We start from the raw sequence: 23,171 nt of genomic DNA on the forward strand, positions 1-23,171 counted from the left end.
AAACGTGTAATTTACTCTAATAGTTATATATGTATATTTATAAGAAGAGTTAGAAGAGGAAGGAATGAAAGACACGTTATTCTAACATAAATGTATTTGTGTGGTTTAGAATTAGATGGATGAGTGTCCGGTTGAAATCACTTTGGATTCCTTTTATTTCCTAATATAATTATTTAAATTTGAAATTAAGAGTTTAAAGTTTATCTTCCTATTCTGTTATTATTTTTAGATTTAAAATTTAATTTTTTTATTAATCTAGGATGTTTATAAGTGATAATATATGTTATAAAGACTTTTAACCATTTGACAAATGAACGTTACCTTGCCGTCTCTAGTGCTCGAACTTGTGACTTTTTGAAATAATAATTATTCTTTTAACCCTTGAGGTGACTTGGTTCGTGCAAGATTTTACTTCCCTCTATGCAGTTTAAGATTATAAGATAATTTTTTTTTTGAATAATATGGGTCTTTGGGGTGACTATAAAATAATATATGTTCAAAAAAATTAATCATCAACAATGTACACAAATTTTATAGATGCAACTGTTTGAACCCAGACACTCTAGAAAAAGCAACATATAAATAAATTACATAAATTATTACAAAATTACAAAATTGCCCTTATCTTAAGTTTCTTATTATATAATTTTCCCACGAAGAACTACCGAGTCAAGGGTCAAAATAGGGTTTTTATTGAAACATATGTACTGAACATATCATTAACTCTATTAGTCATCAGCAATGTTACAAAATGAGTTTTGGACTTACATTTGCCAAATTGAGTACTTCAATCCCACTTGTCTTGGATTAAAGAAGAAACTGAATAAAAAACATATCATCAAATTAAGGAAGTTAACCATGTTTTCTCTTTCCTTTTTTAGCTTCAATTCTCAATTTTAATTTAATTTAATACAATTTAATTATTTTATTTTTATAATGTTATTAGTCGATTTGAAATATTCGAATAATAGAGCAGATAAATGTGAGGAACGAGATGTGGTAGTACAGAAAGAAAAAAAACACATAAAGAGAAGTCACGAGGAGGAAAAGTGTTGCACGACAAAATATCTGAGGGAATATTTTGAATTTTATTATCTCTCACATCTTAGTCTTTGGACCAACAACATATAAAACAACGAAACTGGTGCCTGCTAAAGCATATTTTCTACACCCTTCATTACAACATTTGACCTTTTAACACTATAACAATACAAATGTAAAATGATTCGCTTATACTTCGAATTTATCTGGCACCGAATGTGACTTACTAGATGTCAACGGCAGGAAACAAGTTTGAAATAGCTCAGGAGGGATAGACAAGGAAGGAGAAGAAGAGTTATAAATGCTGGACTGGGTCTTACAAGGTCAAGAAAAGGTCTTACAAGGTCAAGAAGATCAAACTTATAAAAATAAATAAATTAAAAAAACAAAAGAAAAAAAATAAAGCTCAGGTAGGATAGCACCCAATTAAGATGAAAAAGAGTCGTCTATGAAACTATCGACACCATATCGGGATTCATCGGTGGCATCATTCTTTGATAGTACTTGCTCGGCCTTCATCGTAATAATTCCATCTGCATGCATATATATATATATATACATACATATTGTAAGAGGATGAGAAGAAGTGGTGAGAGGGCAGAGAGAAGAGAAAAGGAAAAAGAAAAGATTTATGAGAAGTTTCATACCATGTGAGAGCTTGTGTTTTGCTTTCTTCCGTGGGAGCTTTTCATTTTCCTCCATACTTCTTCTTTCTAGGGAAAATTACAAGCACAAGGAAAGTTAAAAATCTTTGAAAAGTTAGAGATGTGGAATTAGGCTTATAAAGCCAGCCAGAAGGGTGACTATGGGATTTCATGGGCTGCCCCATGGACCAGAAAACAACATATTCCATAATGAAAAACAAAAACTATTATAGTTAAAATCTTACTATTATTTGTCAATTAATAATGAATATACACCATGTAAACGCAATTTCTCGAATGTGAGACCTCTAGGAAAAATAACATTTCATGCTATCACTGAGTTCACGACTTCTTAAACAGAGATAAGAGAATTTGAACCCTGTGAAAAACCGCATTAGATAATACAAATTTGGATATTTATTTGTATTCAATTTACTTTATTATTATTTTTGAATGAAGGATTCAAATAACTATAAGTTTAGGGTCACAATCTCCTAGGAATGAAATGGTCAAAATAATGTGAAATTGAAAGGATCACCTTGGCCGGCGTTCTTCATTAATTGAAGTTTTAATTTAGAAGTGCATTTCCTCACATTCAGGCGTATAATTGCAGAGTCAAACACTAAATCACACAAATAATGTTGTTGGTACAACAAAACAATGCGTATTTGTTGAATTCCAAACCCTCGAAGTTTCCATCACAATCAATTGTATAGTATAATACAGGTTGATCGTTTTCCTTTTGGGCTTTTGTTTTCATCCGCAAGAATCTTTCTTGCACATTGACTTCATCAATTATGATGTGTTTAAATGCAAACTTATTATATTTCCTCCAAATGTTCTTACCACAAGCAGGGTCGTCCCCGATATTTTCGGGGCTCTAAGCAAAAACTTAAAAATATATCTTTATAAAATGAAAGTATATTTAAATGAAATAGGTAGATTTTAACGTATATCTTTATAAAATGAAAATATATTTAAATGAAAGTATATTTGATTTATGTCTATCGTATAAAAAATTTATGTTATATATATAAATACACATTCGAAAATATTTTTGGATCTACCATTATTTATACCAACACTAATATCATAATAAGGGATTTCCTCTTTAGACTCTTCGTTTGTACTCCTTTTACAATCAGAATCTTTAGAAAAACTTCTATAATCGAATCGTTGGGAGAATTATATCAACGGCAACATTTGATAGGATCTCACATGATTCGTCAGGCTAAGACCATCTCCAATGTTGCGCCACATTTCAGCAATATCTCCAGTGTGGAGAAAAAAACAGCTCCAGCCCTGCGCCACATCTTACACTACAGTGAAGGATTGCTACAGTACCGCGCCACATCTAGCGCGGTACTGTAGCTAACGCTACATTTGTTTTTTTTAAATTAAAGTATATTAAATTATAAAATAGATAAAAATATATTAAAATTAGATAAGTAATCATACTAATATTTTTGTAATTTTTTTGGATTTTTTTCTATTTTTTCTGATTTTTTTATATTTGTAAAATTAATATTATAATAGTTAAATATTATGAATAAAGTAAAATTGATGGTAATGTAGAGATAGCGCTGGAGATGAATTATTGTTTCATCTCTAGAGTAAAGATAGAGATGCTCTAGAGTAGAGATAAGGGCTGGAGATGATCTAAAATCTACTGTTAGACAGTTATATTTATTTAATCTAACAACCTATGAGTAACAATTATGATCATAGACCTTACATTTTTCTTGAGACTCCTTAACCATCATTAATTAGATGTAATTATGATTCCTCCTTTTTGGATATGTTTCTAACTTTACTATGAATTACTTACTACGATTCTCTGTTCAAATCAAAAGGATCAACTGCTTGTAACTTTCAGAATCGGAATATTGTTGTTAACAAAAAAAAAATCCAAATCCCTGATCGAGTGAGTCCAAAGATGGAGATGTGTTCTGGTCCATCCCGGAGAAGAAAGGGAACAAAAACCCTGCAAAGATTCTTGCAAACAAAACACTGATAATTTTTTTCAAAATTCTTTGCTTTCTGGACCACTTACACTTTTCCCAGATTAAATGGCCGCATCCCCATTTTTCTAAATTCAACCCGAACAATCAAGAGGCATTGGAGAAATCGTAAATCTGAATGCACTCCTTTCATATTTGCAGGGCTGATAGTGACCATTCGTTATAATTTAATCGACTGTTTATCTCTACCTTGAGATGATGACAAAAAAGCGTTACCTTTATGGGGGTTGACTATATGAAAAGAAGATGAAATTTTAGTTGATTGACTGTGGACCATTCACCAACTTTGCTGCCTTGTTGACCCTTTGTCAATTGCTTTTTGCTTCCAACTTTGTGCAGATCCAATTTCAGAAGAATTGCAGGCAGCATCAAGTTATCGACGGTCCATTTGGAGTCTCATCATGCAAGTGTAATTCCACCACTACATTTTAAGCCCAAACCCATTTAACCTATGTATGTGCATAGAGCGTAAGTTAGGGTTTTATTTTCCTAGGGAAAATAAGGTAAGTAGAACCTACAACATTTTTTTCAATGTTTATGGACCTCGACACGTCGAGATAATGAGTTCTAATTAAAAAATATTTTTTATTTAAACTTATCACCTCGAGGGGCTTTCATAGAGTTGTGGGAAACATGCAGGGATGACTGTTTCATCCATATTTGATAAGTTTCTATTTGACTCGATTTGGTCGAGTTGATTTTTTATTTTGATTTTTCAAATTCAAATAATGTTAGATAATTTTTATAAGATGGATTCAGTTCGGGCCGAGACTTTGTTTAGGATAAAAAACTGAATACAACCTCACTCGATATAATATTATAATAGAGAGAGAATTGTAATAATATCAATTTCTATTTTTTTCAAATAGACCCTTATTTCATCTAATAAAAATAATTATACATTTAGGTAGGATTTTTCTAAACTCGTTTGAATCGAAAGCAGATTAAAAGATTTAATTTTTGGGTTGATCTAAGTGGACAAAAAACCTGATCTTATTAGCATGCAATTGGGTTGTACATCATAATGAATTTGAAGGGGTAATGGTTAAAATGTAATATCAAAGATGATGGCGATTAAGAAGAAATGTGAAAGAAGGGAATAAAAAGATGAAGATTTTGATGGGTAAGAGAAAGTTTTAGCATGCATTTTATGAGTGGTCGTAGGATCAAGTTTCACGGTGGGCAATTCATAATTCGAAGGTCTCCCACGGAAACTGCTCTTAATCTAGCGTTGGGGGCAGCCTACTATCATACCTCCCCCTTACCCTATTACATATGGGAATAAGGGTCAGCTAAAATTTATGAGTGGATTTGCGTGAATTGTAAAAATAATAAATAAAATATTTTTATTTTACATATGATATCAAAATTAATAAAATAATTATTTTTGTCTATATATTTTAAAAAAGTATTTTAACTTTTAATATTTTAGTTTTTAAAATGATATTTTTATATAAATTATTAGTTAATTAACAATGAACATCGGTTGATGGAGTAATATTTCTATATACTTAACAATTAATATGATATATATTATAATTTATGTAAAAATATCACATCAATAATAAATATTAGTGATTAATCGACTAATATTTTTTTATATAAAAAATGGTATCTACTAAAATTAAAATATTATGAGTTAAAATGTTTAAAAAAAAATAGAGGACAAAGTTACTATTCATGTAGGTATTAAAAAGTGGATTTTGATATTATACCTTTATTTTTATTAGATAAATTATTAAAGAAGTTATTTTTATTTAAATTTTGTCTGATTTTGACCATTGAATTTTGAAAAAGATATATTTCAGTCACTTTTAGTGACATGACACAAATAATTTAGTACATGTAAAAATATCACGTCAGTAATAAATATTATTTATTAGTTAAGTAATGATTTTCATTAAAAAAAGACTTTTTGACTCATAACTTAAACAATGATGGTTAAAATTCTTTAAAAAGGGTAAACTACATAAATGATAGCCAATGTTTGATTAATTTTATTTTGTTTCTTAATTGATGATTCAAAACTCACAATCAATCACTAACGTTATTGATTTATAACAAATCGATCACTTATTGTTAATAGTTGTTATTGAGGAAATAAAATAATTATATGACGCGTTAACCCGACTGACCTGACACTACTTTGTCATGCGAGGTATTCTTCCACAGTGAACGATTGTGAACTCTCCTTTTTAAAGACCCTCTATTCCTAAAAACCTTAATTTATCAATTCCTAAAAACCTATTTGGGCTCAATCCAAGCCCAAATCCAATTCACTTTTGGACTAAGATTTTATACAAGTTTAATGGGTTTATCTAAAATCCTCTTGGTTTAACTCAAAACTACTGACTCAAAATTTAGGGTGTTACATTTATAGTGAAATAACGTTAGACTTATGAATTTAGTGTTTTCGGTTACATAGATATTAGATTCGTATCTAGGAGGACAAAATAAGTTTGATGAAAAATGAGACTAATCAATAGTCGATGGTAATGACTGACTCTGGTCAAAACAATAGACAACGTGATGGTAAAAATATGGATAATTTCAAAAGAGGGAGAGAAAGAAATAAGAGAAATAAAAGGGGAAAAGAAGGGAAGAAAAATGAATGAAAAAGAAAATATTTTTTAAAACGACATCATTTTGGTCTAAATTTAATATTTTATAGGAGTTAAAACAACGTCATTTTAACGTGTCATCTCACAATTTGTTATTTAACTGTCTCACGACAAAAAAGGCACAATATCAAAATTGAATGATTAAATTAAAGTTTTGTATACTTTAATAATCAAAATTAGAGGTAAGAAGAAGTATGATTGATGAAAAGTATAAAATTTACCCATATGTTAAAAGGTAAACTACACAGATGATCACTACTGTTTGAATAAGTTTTTTATTTTCCCTATTGATAATGTTAGTGACTAATATATTACTTTTAATACTACAATAAGAAAAATAAAATGTATTCAAATATTAATGATCATTTATGTAGTTTTTATATATCCTTCCTTTCATTTGGACAAAATCAATTGGCTTATAGGCTTAATTATGCAGAAAGTAAAAAGTGCCCAGTGAACTATTTTCTCGGATGTCCAGCGGATCACTTTACGGTTAAAGTAAAAATTTTCGATTCGAAAAATTAATTATTTTGATTTGACTCTATTACGAAAAGACATAAATTGATTTTGGGTTATAAATTTTTAATTTTAATTTGATTTGGAAAAATTTTAAGTTCAAATCAAGTTATAAAATGTAATTTGAATAACTAAAATATTTTAGTAATTAATGGTTTTAGTTTTAAGTGTGAGTCGAGTTATTTGATTTTGTATGATATATGTATATCACATTTGGAGAAAATGACGAAATATATATGTATTATAAATAGTTATCAAAAAATTTAAATTAGAATTAAATAGTATCCTAATATATAAATAATTTCTGTAACAACCTGGAAATTTGAAAATAATATTTAATTAAAATTTGAGGATTTAATTGTGTAATTGGTAAAAATTGAGGACTAAATTGAAAGTTTTCAAAACTTGTAGGTTGTTGTAGAGTTTAAGGAAATTCAGGGACTAAACCCTGAATTTACCCAAAAAAATATCGACAGACACTCTATTAAATGGAGAATCAGATGTGTGTGGGGGATGAATTATTAAGCAAAAAAAAAATTATAAGTTTTCTTTTTTCAAGCCCCAACTTCTAACCACGATCCCGACGTCGTCTGACCTCTGATCGTCGTTTTGAAAACACCATCGTGTTCATCATCGAGTGAGAAACAAACCCCTTAAATTAATTGAAGTGAAACCCTACCAAACGCCGGGAATATTAAGTCAAAGTCTCAACATTTTTTTAGCAAAATCGCTGAGAAAATCTTAAATTCATCGTCGATCGTTGCTCCGTTTACGACACCTCTCGCACCATCGTGTTCCTTGTACCGTTCCGAGCCCGACAATGTCATCCTTGATTTCCATAGACGGTGGCGCGTAGGGAGGTGAAGCGGTCAAAGTTTCTGATTTGTTGAAATCGAGCTCTCCGCCGTTCAAAAATTTGAACCGAGCTTTGTAAGTATCTCGAAATCACTCAAAATAATTTTTAGAAATTTTTCCGTGAATTATAGGACACCGTAGGACGTCACACGCGCCCCCACTGCGCGTGGAGAAGCTTCGACAGCAGCTTGAAACCGCTTTGATCGATCTGAACCGGTCTGAACCGACTCGACTCGTTGACCCGACCTATTGACCCGACCCGTTGACTGTTGACCTCCTTTGACTAGAACTTTGACCAGCTTTGACCGGGCATTAAATGACCTTTGATTTTGACCGAGTATACCTATCATGACATTTTTCGACGTTCCAAATCCGAATCCGAAGTCCGTTTCACCAAATTCGAACCCGAAAGTCTCCAAATTGTCAGTCAAACCCTTTGACTTTAACTTTTACCAAGAATTTAAATATCCAGAAGGTCATACTTTATGTTTTTTGACGTCCTGAATCTGATTTCGAAGTCCGTTTTGCCAAATTATGACCCGAAATTCCCAAATCGAGCACGTGAACCCAAAAAGGCTTAGTATTTTAGTATTTTGATTATTTATTTGAGTTTTGGTTAAGGAATTGATTCAGTACAAATATTTTATGAAGGTACTTGTGTTTCACCTGAGCGATGATCAGTTAGGTCTGGAGATGTTCGTTCGTTAGATCAGCCTGAACCGCGTACTACGAGAATTACCCGTAGGTTTCCGTAAATTATTTAAATAATATTTAGATTATTTATATTAGGATTCCAATATGGATTTTTTTTCAATTCGTAGGATCTAGCGCTGCAGCAGAGCGTGATCGAGAAAACCAGTAATAGGCTTCCCTATCTGATTTCTCAGACTGTTACAGGTGTGTTTCCTGATAGTGTTATATTATTGTTTTAAAGTATATAAATATCTGAATATTGTGTATCTGATTTCTGATTTACTGTATATTTCTGATATGATTTCTGGTTACGGTATTTTATACCGTTTTCTGAATATTTATTACCCAACATCTAAATTACCATACATTACTGATTTGATTTTTGATTTCTGTATTTCTGTTTATGGTTTTCAAGCTTGAAACATTCTTATGTTTTTAAAGAATTATTCATTGTTTTACGCGAATACATTCATGTTAATTACAATCATTGGGGGAATATTATTGGAGGAAGATTATCTGCAGGCTCCTCGGCTGTGTGCTCAGAGCCTTACTGGTTGTGCGGGGTGTATGGTTCTGGGGAACCTACACAAACAGATTGTGAAATGATGGGGGTAGTGTTCATGTTTTCAAAACATGTTGCATAAACAAATTTTATTAAAATATTTTGTTAATATGTTTTTATACACTGTATGGAGCACACTGGGCTTTTTAGCTCATTATGTAGTTTTTACCTTTTTCAGATAACAGCAGACCGTAAACTAGCAGATTTGGCATCAGGAGAGATCAACTACTTATTTTGTACGAACATATATCTCTATATGTTTTTCGGTTATATTTGGTGATATGTATTTGCTATCGTTTTGGATATATCTGTATTATTAATATTTTGTTCTATATTATATTTAATGTTCTATAAGTTGTTAAAAAAACCTATGAATGGGATATGTGACCACTTAGGTTTGGGTTTAACTTATAGATCGGGTCTGGGGAGGTTACATTTGATGGTATCAGAGCTTTCAGTTTTAAACACTCGAACTGTATATGTGTCCTAAATTTTGGATTTTTAAGAAATAAAAAAAATGTCACCTTATATGATTTAAAATTTTCTCGAGATCCATGATGCTAACCTGACATATATTTCAAATTCTTTCTGTAGAGCCTTATAGATCCAACGATGAGTGCTGCTAGAGGTCGTAGGACAGGACGTGGTTGTGGTCGAGGGCGAGTTACTCGACCTTCTGTTACGATTGACGATCCGATGTCTCCACGTGATCCTCCTGTTCCGCAAGTAGATCCGACCATTTCTCATGATGATCAGTTTACTCATGTGAGAGACCCTCCCATCACTGGAGATGAGGATACGGACGTGAATGAAGACGTCATTAATAGAGCTTTCAAATTCTTTGGTCGCTGCTGGTGTAGTTCCATTCGAGGGTATTACTGGTGGACCCCCGAAAGACGCTGAGTATTGGCTGGAGGACACAGAGAGGATTATGGATGAGATGGACCTCGGACATGAGCAGAAGTTGAAGGGGAGCTTAACTATGTTGAAGAAATAGAGCTTTAGATGGTGGCAATCAATTTTTGGTAGTATTCTGAGAAACTAGTTAACATGGGATCTTTTTAAGACTCGCTTCCGGAGTCGCTACATCGGAGAGAGATACTTGTAGGAGTGACGTCAAGAGTTTCAGAATCTGGAGCAGGGTAATATGTCTGTTATGGACTACGAGGTTGAGTTCATCCGATTGAGCCGTTATGCTCCTAGACTTGTTGACACAAAGACAGATAAATGCTTAAGATTCAAAAATGGACTCCGGTATGAGATCAGGAGTCGAGTCGCTACCCACTGGGAGAGGAATTTTGATGCATTGGTTGAGATAGCCAAGACTGCTGAGGAAATAGAGCGATTGGGTATGGAGCACAAGAGAGATAGTGATTGAGCCCAAAATCGATTCAGGAGGCCTTCTGGTTCTGTTGATTCTTCTACACACCCTAGCAAGAGAGGCAGGGGTGAGTCATTTCGGAGAGGCGGTGCGAGTGTCAGACCTGTTGCATCTGGTTCTTCAACTTTTCAGCCTTCTAGACATGGTGGATCTTCTGGGTTGCAATCTTTACAGTCATGTAATTATTATGGGGAACCTCATTATGGGGAATGCAGGAAAAAATTGGGTACATGTTTTAGATATGGTTCAGGTGACCATATTGTAAAGGATTACCCAAAGTTAACTCATTCAGTTCGTACTCCCGCTCGTACTCCCGCTCGTACTCAGAGTACTGTTCAGACTCTTGCGGGTGGTCGTACTCATGAGAGATCATTCGGATCGGCTAGTAGAGGTTGTGTATCTCAAAATAGGGGTCCAGTCAGATCTGAGGCCAGACAACCTGCATTGGTTTACACTGCTAGACTTCGACAGGATCGCGGTGGGCCTAATGTGATTTCAGGTACTGTTACTATTCATTCAGTTCCCTACTTTGCATTGTTTGATAGTGGTTCTACATTTCTATAAATCGTATTCCGCTTCTGAGGGTCTAAATTTTCCTGTTGAGAATACTGAGCATTCGGTGATAGTTCAAAGTCCCTTAGGCAAGTCCATTGTGTTGGATCGTATTTATAGAGAGTGCCCTATTGAGATCAATGGAGAGATTTTTCTGGCTGACCTAATGGAGTTTTCTTTGGAAGAGTTTGATTTGATTCTCGGCGTAGATTGGTTGGACAAATATCGAGTAAATATTGATTTTGAGACTAAGAGAGCTATTCTGAAGACCCCAGATAATCGAAAGATTATAATGATCGGGGAACTCAATGGATTTCTGACGAATGTTGTATCTGCTTTGGTAGCTGAGAAGATGATCAAGAAAGGTTCCGAGGCATTTCTTGCTTATATAGTGGATACTAGGAGTTCTCAGTATGATATTGAAGGTATCCGGATTGTCAAGGAATTTCCCGATGTTTTTCCCGAGGAGTTGCCTGGATTACCGTCAGATAGAGAGGTTGAGTTTGAAATTGAAGTATATTCTGATTCTACTCCGGTTTCAATGGCTCCTTATCATATGGCCCCAAAGGAGCTTAAGGAAATGAAAGTTCAACTCCAAGAGTTGTTGGACAGGGGATTTATCCGACACAGTGTATCACCGTGGGGAGCCCCAGTTCTCTTTGTCAAGAAGAAAGATGGAACATTGAGACTCTGTATTGATTATAGGAAGCTGAACAAGCTCACAGTTAAAAACAAATATCCTCTGCCCAGGATCGATGATCTATTTGACCAATTTCGAGGGGCTTCTATCTTTTCAAAAATAGACTTGAGGTCTGGTTATTATTAACTCAAAGTGAAAGACTCGGATATTCCGAACACTACTTTCCGTACCCGGTATATGCATTATGAAATAGAATATTATCCAGGGAAGGCTAATGTAGTGGCAGACACCTTGAGTCGTAAGGCAATATCAGATCTCAGAGCCTTATTCGCCAACTTGAGTCTATTTGATGATAATAGTTTGTTAGCAGAGTTGCAGGTTAAACCTACTTTAGCCGATGAGATTAAGAACAAACAACTTTTGGATAGCTCATTGCTTCCCATTATTGAGCAAATTAAGCAAGGATCGAGTTCAGAGTATATTGTGGATCAAGATGGTATTTTGTGTTTTCACGGTCGTTACTGCATTCCTAAAGATGATGAGTTGAGACGGGTTATTCTTCAGGAGGCTCATAGTAGTTTATGCTATGCATCCTGGCGGGGACAAAATGTACAATAATCTCAAAGAGCGCTACTTTTGGACTGGTATGAAAAAGAATATTTCAGATTTTGTGGCGAGGTGTTTGACTTGTCAGCAGGTTAAGGCAGAACACCAGCATCCATCTAGATTGTTACAGTCAATTAAGAATCATGAGTGGAAATGGGAGCGCATTACGATGGATTTCGTTACTGGTCTTCCTCTGACTCCTTCTAAAAAGGATTCTATTTGGGTGATTGTTGACCGACTCACCAAGTCAGCGTACTTTATCCCTATCCGGATTAACTATTCTCTGGACAAACTGGCTAAGTTGTACATTTCGGAGATTGTTAAACTTCATGGTGTACCGTTTTCTATCATATCTGATCGAGATCCAAGGTTCACTTCCAGGTTATGGAAGGCTTTGCACGAGGCTCTGGGTACTCGTTTGAATTTCAGTACAGCTTTTCATCCTCAGACTGATAGACAGTCTGAGCGAGTTATTCAGGTGTTGGAGGATATGTTACGGGGTTGTGTGATTGATTTCTGTGGTAGTTGGGAAGATTTATTGCCGTTAGTTGAGTTTGCTTACAATAATAGTTATCAGGCGAGTATTCGCATGACACCATATGAGGCTCTGTATGGACGTAGATTCGTACTCCTATATGTTGGATAGAGTTGCATGATAGAAAAACTTTGGGTCCAGACTTGATTCGAGAGACTGAAGATACTGTCAGATTGATTCGTACTCGCTTAAAAGAGGCATTTGATAGACAGAAATCATACGCAGATAAGCGGCGTAAGGATATGGAGTTTGAGGTTGGAGATCAGGTTTTTCTCAAGGTATCCCCATGGAAGAAGGTATTGATATTTGGACGTAAGGGTAAACTAAGTCCGCGATTCATTGGGTCGTATTGTATTTTGAAGAAATTTGGACCTGTTGCTTATCAGCTTGAGTTGCCTCCCCAGCTCAGTCGTATTCATGATGTTTTTCATATGTCTATGTTGAGGCGATACTGTCCAGATCCGGATCACATCATTCAGGTTGACGAGGTAGAGCTGAGACCTGATTTTTCATATGAGGAGGACCCAATTCAGGTTTTAGAGAGAGATGAGCGAGTTATTCGGAATAGGCGTATTTTAATGGTCAAAGTTCAGTGGAGTAATCGTAGCCCATTAGAAGCTACTTGGGAGACATTGGAGTCAATGGAGGCTCAATTTCCTCATCTATTTTCATAAGGTAAATTTCGAGGATGAAATTTCTTGTAAAGGGGGAGAATTGTAACAACCTGGAAATTTGAAAATAATATTTAATTGAAATTTGAAGATTTAATTATGTAATTGGTGAAAATTGGGGACTAAATTGAAAGTTTTCAAAACTTATACGTTGTTGTAGAGTTTAAGAAAATTTAGGGACTAAGCCCTGAATTTACCCAAAAAAAAGTGTCGGCAGACACTCTATTAAATGGAGAATCAGATGTGTGTGGGGGGTGAATTATTAAGCAAATTTTTTTTTATAAGTTTTCTTCTTTTCAAGCCCCAACTTCTAACCACGATCACAACGTCGTCTGACCTCTGATCGTCGTTTTGAAAACACCATCGTGTTCATCATCGAGTGAAGAACAAACCCCTTAAATTAATTGAAGTGAAACGCTACCAAACGTCGGGAATTTCAAGTCAAAGTCTCAATGTTTTTTTAGTACAATCGCCGAGAAAATATTAAATTCATCGCCGATTGTTGCTCCGTTTACGACACCTCATGCACCATCGTGTTCCTTGTGTCGTTCCGAGTCCGACGGTGTCATCCTTGATCTCCGTAGACGACGGCGGGTGGGGAGGTGAAGCGGTCAAAGTTTTCGATTTGTTGAAATCGAGTTCTCCGCCCTTCAAAAATTTGAACCGAGCTTTGTAAGTATCTCGAAATCACTTAAAATAATTTTTAGAAATTTTTCTGTGAATTATAGGACACCGTAGGACGTCACACGCGCCGCCACTGCGCGTGGGGAAGCTTCAGCAGCAGCTTGAAACCAGTTTGATCGGTTTTTGACCGGTTTGACCGGTCAAAACCAGGTTGACCGGTCTGAACCGGGTTGACCGGTCCGAACCGACCTGACCCGTTGACCGTTGACCTCATTTGACCAGAACTTTGACCGACTTTGACCGGGCATTAAACGACCTTTGATTTGGACCGAGTATACCTATCCTGACATTTTTCGACGTTCCAAATCCGAATCCGAAGTCTGTTTCACCAAATTCGAACCCGAAGATCTCCAAATTATCACTCAAAAACTTTGACTTTGACTTTGATCAATAATTTAAATATCTGGAAGGTCATACTTTATGTTTTTTGACGTCCTGAATCTGATTCTGAAGTTCGTTTTGCCAAATTCAGACCCAAAATTCCCAAATCGAGCACGTGAACCCAAAAAGGCTTAGTATTTTAGTATTTTGATTATTTATTTGAATTTTGGTTAAGGAATTGATTCAGTAAAAATATTTTATGAAGGTACTCGTGTTTCACCTGAGCGAGGATCAGTTAAGTCTGGAGATGTTCGTTCATTAGATCAGCCTAAACCGCGTACTACGAGAATTACCCGTAGGTTTCCGTAAATTATTTAAATAATATTTAGATTATTTATATTAGGATTCCAATATGGATTTTTTTTTCAATTCGTAGGATCTAGCGCTGCAGCAGAGCGTGATCGACAAAACCAGTAATAGGCTTCCCTATCTGATTTCTCAGACTGTTACAGGTGTGTTTCCTGATAGTGTTATATTATTGTTTTAAAGTATATAAATATCTGAATACTGTGTATCTGATTTCTGTTTTACTGTATATTTCTGATAGGATTTCTGGTTACGGTATTTTATACCGTTTTCTGAATACTAATTACCCAACATCTGAATTACCATACATTACTAATTTGATTTTTGATTTCTGTATTTCTGTTTATGGTTTTCAAGCTTGAAATATTCTTATGTTTTTAAAGAATTATTCATTGTTTTACGTGAATACATTCATGTTAATTACTATCATTGGGGGAATATTATTGGAGGAATATTATCTGCAGGCTCCTCCACTGTGTGCTCACGGCCTTACTGGTTGTGCGGGGTGTATGGTTCTGGGGAACCTACACAAACAGATTGTGAAAGGACATGGGTAGTGTTCATGTTTTCAAAACATGTTGCATAAACAAATTTTATTAAAATATTTTGTTAATATGTTTTTATACACTGTATGGAGCACACTGAGCTTTTTAGCTCATTCTGTAGTTTTTACTTTTTTCAGATAGCAGCAGACCGTAAGCTAGCAGATTTGGCATCAGGAGAGATCAACTACTTATTTTGTGCGAACATATATCTCTATATGTTTTTCGGTTATATTTGGTGACATGTATTTGCTATCGTTTTGGATATATCTGTATTATTGATATTTTGTTCTATATTATATTTAATATTCTATAATTTGTTAAAAGCAAAACCTCTGAATAAGACATGTGACCACCTAGGTTTGGGTCTAACTTACAAACCAGGTCTGGGTGGGTTACAATTTGAGTTATAAAATAAGATTAATCAATTCGAATTACCCTAAATATTTTGAATCAACTCGACTTAATTCGATCCAATCTCACCCCTACATCCCTTAGGCTTTCAGTCCCTGCTATTTCATCGCTTTGCAGTTCGCTCCCATCGGCCAAAAAAACTAAACTGTAAATCTTCTTCAGAGACCAAATTTTAAACCCTACCAGATCGCTTGCTGCTCAATTCTTCACATAATTAGCTTTACCAAATGATTCCTAAAACCCCCTAAATGAATACGATGAAAAAGCATTTTCTTTGTCTCAGAAACGACAGCTTCAGTTTATATCCCCAAATTCACTTTCCCGGTAAGCAACTCTTAAATTTCCCATTTTTAACGATTTTCATGATTGTGTTACGAATATAAAAAGTGGGTTTTTTCCTGATGAAGTGATTCTTCAAATTCATGAGAGACTGCCTGCAAAGCCCCTTTTCAAATCAAAAACTGTTTGCAAACTTTGGTATAGATTAGTCCCTGATATATATTTCGCAAAAATCTATAATGATTTGTGTCCATAATTCGAGGGAAGTTTCATTGAATTTCTTGAAAGATAGGGTCAATGTTAGAGCTTCGTGTAATGGCTCGTTGTGTTGCTCGAAAATCCCCGATAAGAGTGTTTACTACGTTTTCTATCCATTGACTAGAGTGTCTAAGTTGCTCCCTAGGAGTAGGTATAGGCCGGTTACTCGGTTTTACCCCGACGGCGAAGCCACGCTTGTCCGTTTAGCATGCGATGTATCGAGGAACAAGTTCAATGTCGTGCTAGCGGGTATCATCGTACGTTTCGTCATAGACCTGATGGCACTTTCATATGTTTGTCTGTCACTTAACTATTTTCTTTTCTTCTATTTTGGTAACTAAACTCTAAAAGTTTTTAATTTCAAAAATCCTAGAGACTTTAGGGACTAAGGCTGTCGTTAACCCATTTTACCTAACTGTTCCCTCTCCTCACCTACTGAAACTAGAAAAAAAAATAGAACTTATTTTTCTTGTCTAAATTGCTCCACTAACCTAACCCGAAGCTCCATGCAGAACCTATCATTGAAAAAATCACAAGTTTGCTTGCATTTCTCTCTTTGTTTCCCTCACATATTCCTCTTTTTCTTGTCTAAATCATGGCCGGATCCTTTGTATTTAAGGTTGCAGAAAATGTCATTTCCAAACTATGCGAGCTTGCTCTTCAAGAAATTAGCCTCACTTGGGGCATTTGGGGGAACTTGAAAAGCTTGAAATCACGTTAACCACAATCAAAGTCGTGCTTTTAGATGCTGAAGAGAAACAGGCTCATCTACATGAACGCCGGGTTTGGCTACAAAGGCTGAGGGACGCCTGTTACGATACAGAAGATGTATTGGATGAATTTGAGATTGAAGCACTGAGGAAGCAAGTTCGGAAGAGTAGCATCCGATAGAAGGTAGGGTATTTCCTTTCAATTTCAAAACCACAGAGAAAGGGAAAGAGAAACGACATCCAAACCTTGTGGAAATCGGAAAAGAAATTGTCGAGAAATGCAATGGGGTTCCACTGCTACTAAAGACCTTGGGGACTGGGAAGTATGCTTTTCTCCAACACATCAGAGCGGGAGTGGGAACTTGTGAAAAATAGTGAGACTTGGAAACTAATGGAGAAAGATGATGAAATAGTTTATGTTCTGAAACTAAGTTATGATCAACTGTCTCCTCGGTTGAAGCAATGTTTTGCTTATTGCTCACTCTTTCTCAAATACTATGAATTTACTGAGTTTGGTTTAATCTCGTTTTGGATGGCTCACAAGATAAAAGAACTCCAACAGACCTTTCATGATCTTGCTGAGTTGAAATCGAGAGGTTTTACTTCGTTCACAAGTCACCTACGATGAGAGGGCGGCCAGTTCGAATCTAGAGAGTGGATCAACTACTTCCGTTCTGCGCTCGGGTAAGGCCAGGCGGAAACTCCTTGACTTTAGAAGGCGGCTTAGCTTTAGCTGCGGGTGCTTATAAAAAAAGTAGGGATGAAAGCCATTTCTGTACCATTCATTCGTAGAAGGGGCGGGGCATAGCTTCATTCTATAAGTTTGACTATAAGCGGGCTACCTGACAGGGGAAGACTCAAGGTAAAGGCATAGTGCCAAAGAATCTTACTGGATTGAGAGCAATAATGCAGTGGCGATGAGAAGGGGAGGAAAGAAGCTAGAAAAATGGGGGGAAAATGGTTTAACTACAGACTTAGTCCTTGAATCTCTAGGATTTTTGAAATTGAAAACTTTTAGAGTTTAGTGACCAAAATAGAAGAAAATAAAATAATTGAATGATGAATGATGTAATTTACCTAATTTATAACAGCATGAATTAATGGAATTATGATTAATGACAGAAAACGTTGGTCAAAGGGCCACACTGGATTCTTTTTCGAGTGTGAGGGAACACCTTTAGAGAAAAACTTATGAGCTTTTTCCTTTTTACTCAATATCGACTGCACGAAGAAAGAAAACAAAATTTCCTTTGCGTTTCGCTGGCACGGCGGTATCCGTTTATTATGGAAGGCAACAACTATTTATCATTTCCCCTATTGTGCGCTAAAATTAAAATATAAAAATCTCTTAAGTTATTTACATAAATTGTACCTTGTTTACAATTTTTCATATGTCTTCACATTAGTTTCAATTAAAATATAAGTTGCAAACTATAATTGTAACCTCAAACATTTTCATAGATATTTCGTTTAACATCCCAAATTACTCAACGAAAATTTCTATTAACTCATTTTTAGCTTTAGGGTTTTTAAAATAATAACTCCATATTTTGTACAAATTTATTGATTTTAGGGTTTTTTTTGCATTAATTAATACCTCGTGTATTGTGGAACGCGAGTTCTATCTGAATTGTTGGATTTCTTTTGATTTAAAGTGTCGCGCCTTTCCAATGTGTACCTCGTGTCCTGAGAAAAGCGAGGTCTATCGAATCTTCACTTCAGGACGGGTGCGAGGCTTGTTATAAATAGATACCCATTTTGGAAGGTTTTCTAAATCGGTTTCAAAGCAAAATGACAAAAAAATATTTTTTTAATATTGCTGAATTTCCGAGAGAAGTATTAACAAAAACTCTACTTCATGTTGCTTCTAACTCTGTCCTCGATTTCGTCAACGTGCAGTTAAGTTGTAAGAGTTTTCATAAAGTTGCCGATCATGATTACATTTTCAAGAACGTTTCCATGAAAAATATTAGCATCATGTCGTGGTTTCAACCCGAGAAGATGATTTACCAAAGATGTCTTCATGCTAACAATCCTGAAGTTTTATATAAAAAACATGTTTAATTTTTTTAGTGGAAAAAATTCGGACTTCAGTCTACATTTATTGAAGCAATCAACGCCATATATGTCTATGGCCTTATTCTAGTTTATTTTGGGGGCGAATCGAGGGATGAAAGACTTCGAATCTTGAGAGCTCTTGATCTCTCGAAAATAAATTTACTTGTTCTTCGTCCAGAGATGAATTTGTTTCTACATTTACAGTTGTGGCATCATCACCACATTGCCTTCCTAGAACAAATCGAAGACTGCAATTGTCCTACCAATTGTGCGTGTAATTTATACCTCCAACGTTTGTACCGACATTATGACAATCTATGTACTTGTTATGCTTCTTGTTTTAGGAACCATGAAGCAAGTTTGTTTCGTCAAGTTGTACATGATTGTCATGTTCAATATTATTAGTGTCTATTTATATAATAATATACTTGTATTACTAGCGTTATTAGTGCATATTTGCATGAGAATCTACTTTTTCAAAATGTTATTACACTAAATATTACGTAATCAAAATAAAATGTAAAGGTTATGTAATTTTATTAAATAATATGTAATAAAAATAAATGATTAAATTAATTCGAAAATACCTCGCATTTTGGAAAACGATGTACCTTGAATACCACTCATACCAATATTAAATTACGTCCTCTGAAAAGGTCATCCACATCGAACATTCCTCGTGCCATGTGGAAAGCGAGGACTTAACACGGTTTCATGGGACGCAAGATAGTCTTACGTGTGCAATTTGGGGTATTTTGTAACAAATATGCTAAGGGGTGATTTTTAATATAATGTCTTTTTTAAACTTCTTTTTATTGGGTATTTTTATCTTTCTTCTTCATATTTGACCGTATTTCCCAGTGGTTCGCGGTGATTGTTCATTTGCCTAACAGGTATTCTTTATTTTCCTTCTTTTCAACTTGTGTAATCCATAATCTTGTTATAAGTATTTCCCTCAGTTATGAAATTTATGGATTTTCTTTTGTTCCCAAATGTTTTCTTTGCTGTTATTGCTTGTTATAGCTGATAGATATGAAATGTTCTGTAAACGTTGTTGGATAAGCTTTTTTTAGTAACATATTGATGAAAAGTTGGCTGCTATTACTGGAAATTAATTAATTACAACTCATTTTCTCGTTTGATTTTCTTTCTAGTAGATAATTTACCAATGATATATATATGATTCCCCTCCTTGTTGATGTTGTTATGAAATTTCTAGTTGTGCTTGATAATATGTATGACCCAGGAAATATTTTTCCAGGAAAAACACAGGTTTGAACAAGTTTCTGTCAAGACATTTCTTGTTTCATATTGATTAAGCCATGTTTCTGCAATGCATACTCTTGATTTATGTATATCATCAAAACCCCAAGGATTTTTCTTGGCCATAAGCTTGACTAATGTTGATTTGATAAAGCAGAAATTGAGCTTGTTTATCTGAACATATGGACTATATATGTTCACTTTCTGATGGCATTTTTATTTAGTTACCTCAGACTCGTCTCTCAAATTGATAGTGTATAAACTTTTGTAACAATTTTTCAAGTTGCTTGTAGAGTTTAGTTTGTGATATCTTTGATTTTTTTTCCAACATCATCGCTTCTGCTTCTTCCAGTTATATGCATTCCGAGCCTATGTTGCTCAGACACTTTGTTTTTCATGAAGTACCCGTGTCTGACACTCGTGTCCGACGCTTGGATATGGGGATATGATCTCTAAGGATCCTTCAAATATATGCAAAAACTTCGAAAAATCTAAACATACCTGTGTCCGGCACTTACGTTCAAGCAGGGTTTTAAATAGCGGGATGCAAACGCTATAGCGACCGCTATTTCCCGGTCGCGCCATCGTCCGAAACCGCTATTGATGAATTTAGCGGTGGGTACCAGATTCACGTTGATAGTGATCCATCGCGCCCGTAATTTAACAGATAACGGTGAAAAACGCCGATCATGGAACGCTATAAACGTTATTCTACCGTTACTGCCAAAAAAACTTAAGAAAGATGATTTTTTTGTGTTAATCGTTGTCGAACCTCGTTTTTTCTATTTCTTTTTAAATCTCCGTTTTTGATACATACATGTTGAGATTAAAAAAAAATGAAAAAGTAAAAAGGAAGAACGAAACTTTACCTGTTTTGTGGATCTTGAAGTGAAAATTACTTGAATCCTAAACTTTAGGTGCTTAAGTCTCTCTTCTAGGCTAGAACAAGTCATGGTTTTAGAGTTTTTTTGCTGTTGATTATCTCAAAACCTTAAGAGAGTAAGGAAGAATGAAATGAGGGAGACAACATAGAACTCCATCGAGAAGAGAATAGAGAAATACTAGATTTTTCTTCTAAGTTATTAAAGTATATGTTGATTTTTCAATTAAAAGAAATTAGACTACATGAGCCCTTCCACACACACTCAGGCAGTTTACTGTTTTTTATTTTTTTAAAGTAAGTTTTATAATATATTTTTAAGGGATATATTAATTTGCTATGCTCCCACTTTTTAGAATTTATAATTTAATCCTTAATTTAGAATATAATTTAATTTAGACCTAATTTTAGTAATTCAAATAATCATGTATTCACAATGTAATAATTAATTAATTATTTTATCATATTACCGGATTTTTAAAGTCTTCTATTTGGTTAAACTATATTACATATATATGTGTAATTTTTGCTTAGAAATCATTAAAAAAATGATTCCTTATGACTATAATTATAATTATTATGTTTTAGGATAAATTGTGCGAAATTTAAAATAATTCACGACCGCGGCACCCGTAGTGGCCGCGATGACATCCGTCATATCCACAACCGCGATAAACGCGATACGACTGAAAACACGACCACGAACGCTATTTAAATCCCTGCATTCAAGTCCGAGTAACATAGTTCCAGGCAGAGAAACCATAAAATATTTTTACTCCATTGATACTTCAATCTTTGCATCTTGAATGACCTTCTATTGCGCCATTCATTGCCCAGAATGGTAGACATGGTTTTGTTTCCTCAAGATTTGCATGGCCAGAGGCTGATGGGAAGGAACCGTTTGGAGAATCTAGGCGAATCGCCTGCAAAAAATGTGGTAACTTTCATGTCTGGGTACACACCAAGAAATTGAAATCTCGAGCAAGATGGTGCGCGGTATATCCTTCCCGCAAAAACGTGTATCATTTTAACATACCCTTCAGTTTTTGACTTCAACAATTAGCATATAGTCATCAAGCATGAGAGCCCCTAAATTTCTATAACATTGTGTTAACTCTAACAAGAAACTAATTTTGTTCTCGGAACTTGTCCAAGGAATGCAAAGATTATAATCAAGCAAAAGATGGAGATGGATGGATTGAACAATCGTCTGAGCCCTTATTTTTCGGGTTTTTGCAGCGGGTATGCACTGTCCACCTCTCATTACATGCCGATACCATTCTGTTTTTCGTATTTCTACCTTTTTTTACATTAACTTATTTTGTTGTTGGTGTAGGTGGAAGCTCCCTCTGCCTATGTCTGTGCTAATAGCAAGATATATGATGCTACTGAATGGTATATTTGTCAGGTAAATCTATGTTTACTTGGTATTTATTATCGTATTAATCGAGGATAGAACACTCAATACGTCTGCATTTTATTGCAGCGAATGAGATGTTCGCCTAACACGCATAAGCCGACTTTTCATGTGAACACCAACGTGACATCCAAGAATAGTACCGGCACGGGTTCGAGTTCGGCACAGAGAGGTGGCACAATGCCAATGCCCTATCTTGAAGAAACGTTGACGGAAGAAGAATTCTTAGTGTGGTTACAGAATGCAGTACAAGTAGTCATGTTCAACGCTTCTACTGCTAGAACCTCTGCTGAAAGTCCATTTGCGAAAGCGGGAAGTGGCTGGAAGAGCAGCAGCGCCAGTGAAAACAAGAAGAGGAGAATAGGTTGGAAACAATGGTGAGTTCCGAGCAGTCGTCATGAGTTGTAACCCCATATTGTCGAGAGAAGTAATTTTCCGGCCATAAAAGAAGCCGTAACAAATATGAAATAAATTGCAAAGCCTGGAGGGCTTATTTCTGGTGACGGAAGAAGCCGTAACAAATATGAAATAGATGACTGAATATCTTGCTCGGTTGTTGATTGAGTCTATCGACGGTCCGCGGTCAAGAAACATGCTGCCGGACAGCCAAATTGCTTGCAATTTCAACCGAGTAGGCAGCA

At 35.1% G+C, this 23,171-nt stretch overlaps 1 long non-coding RNA gene across 1 annotated transcript; it reads right to left on the bottom strand.

Annotated features, from left to right (window-relative positions):
• Nucleotides 1-1,059: 1,059 nt before the first annotated feature.
• On the bottom strand, nucleotides 1,060-12,990 carry LOC120203591. The gene is made up of 4 exons (XR_005523841.1): nucleotides 12,980-12,990; nucleotides 12,410-12,415; nucleotides 1,689-1,790; nucleotides 1,060-1,574 (listed from the first exon to the last, which is right to left on the bottom strand). It is a non-coding gene; the product is annotated as an uncharacterized LOC120203591 (long non-coding RNA).
• Between the last annotated feature and the right edge of the window lie 10,181 nt (nucleotides 12,991-23,171).

Source organism: Hibiscus syriacus, unplaced genomic scaffold (assembly GCF_006381635.1).
Source record: "Hibiscus syriacus cultivar Baekdansim isolate YM2019G1 unplaced genomic scaffold, ASM638163v2 tig00010050_pilon, whole genome shotgun sequence".
Lineage (NCBI taxonomy): Eukaryota > Viridiplantae > Streptophyta > Magnoliopsida > Malvales > Malvaceae > Hibiscus > Hibiscus syriacus.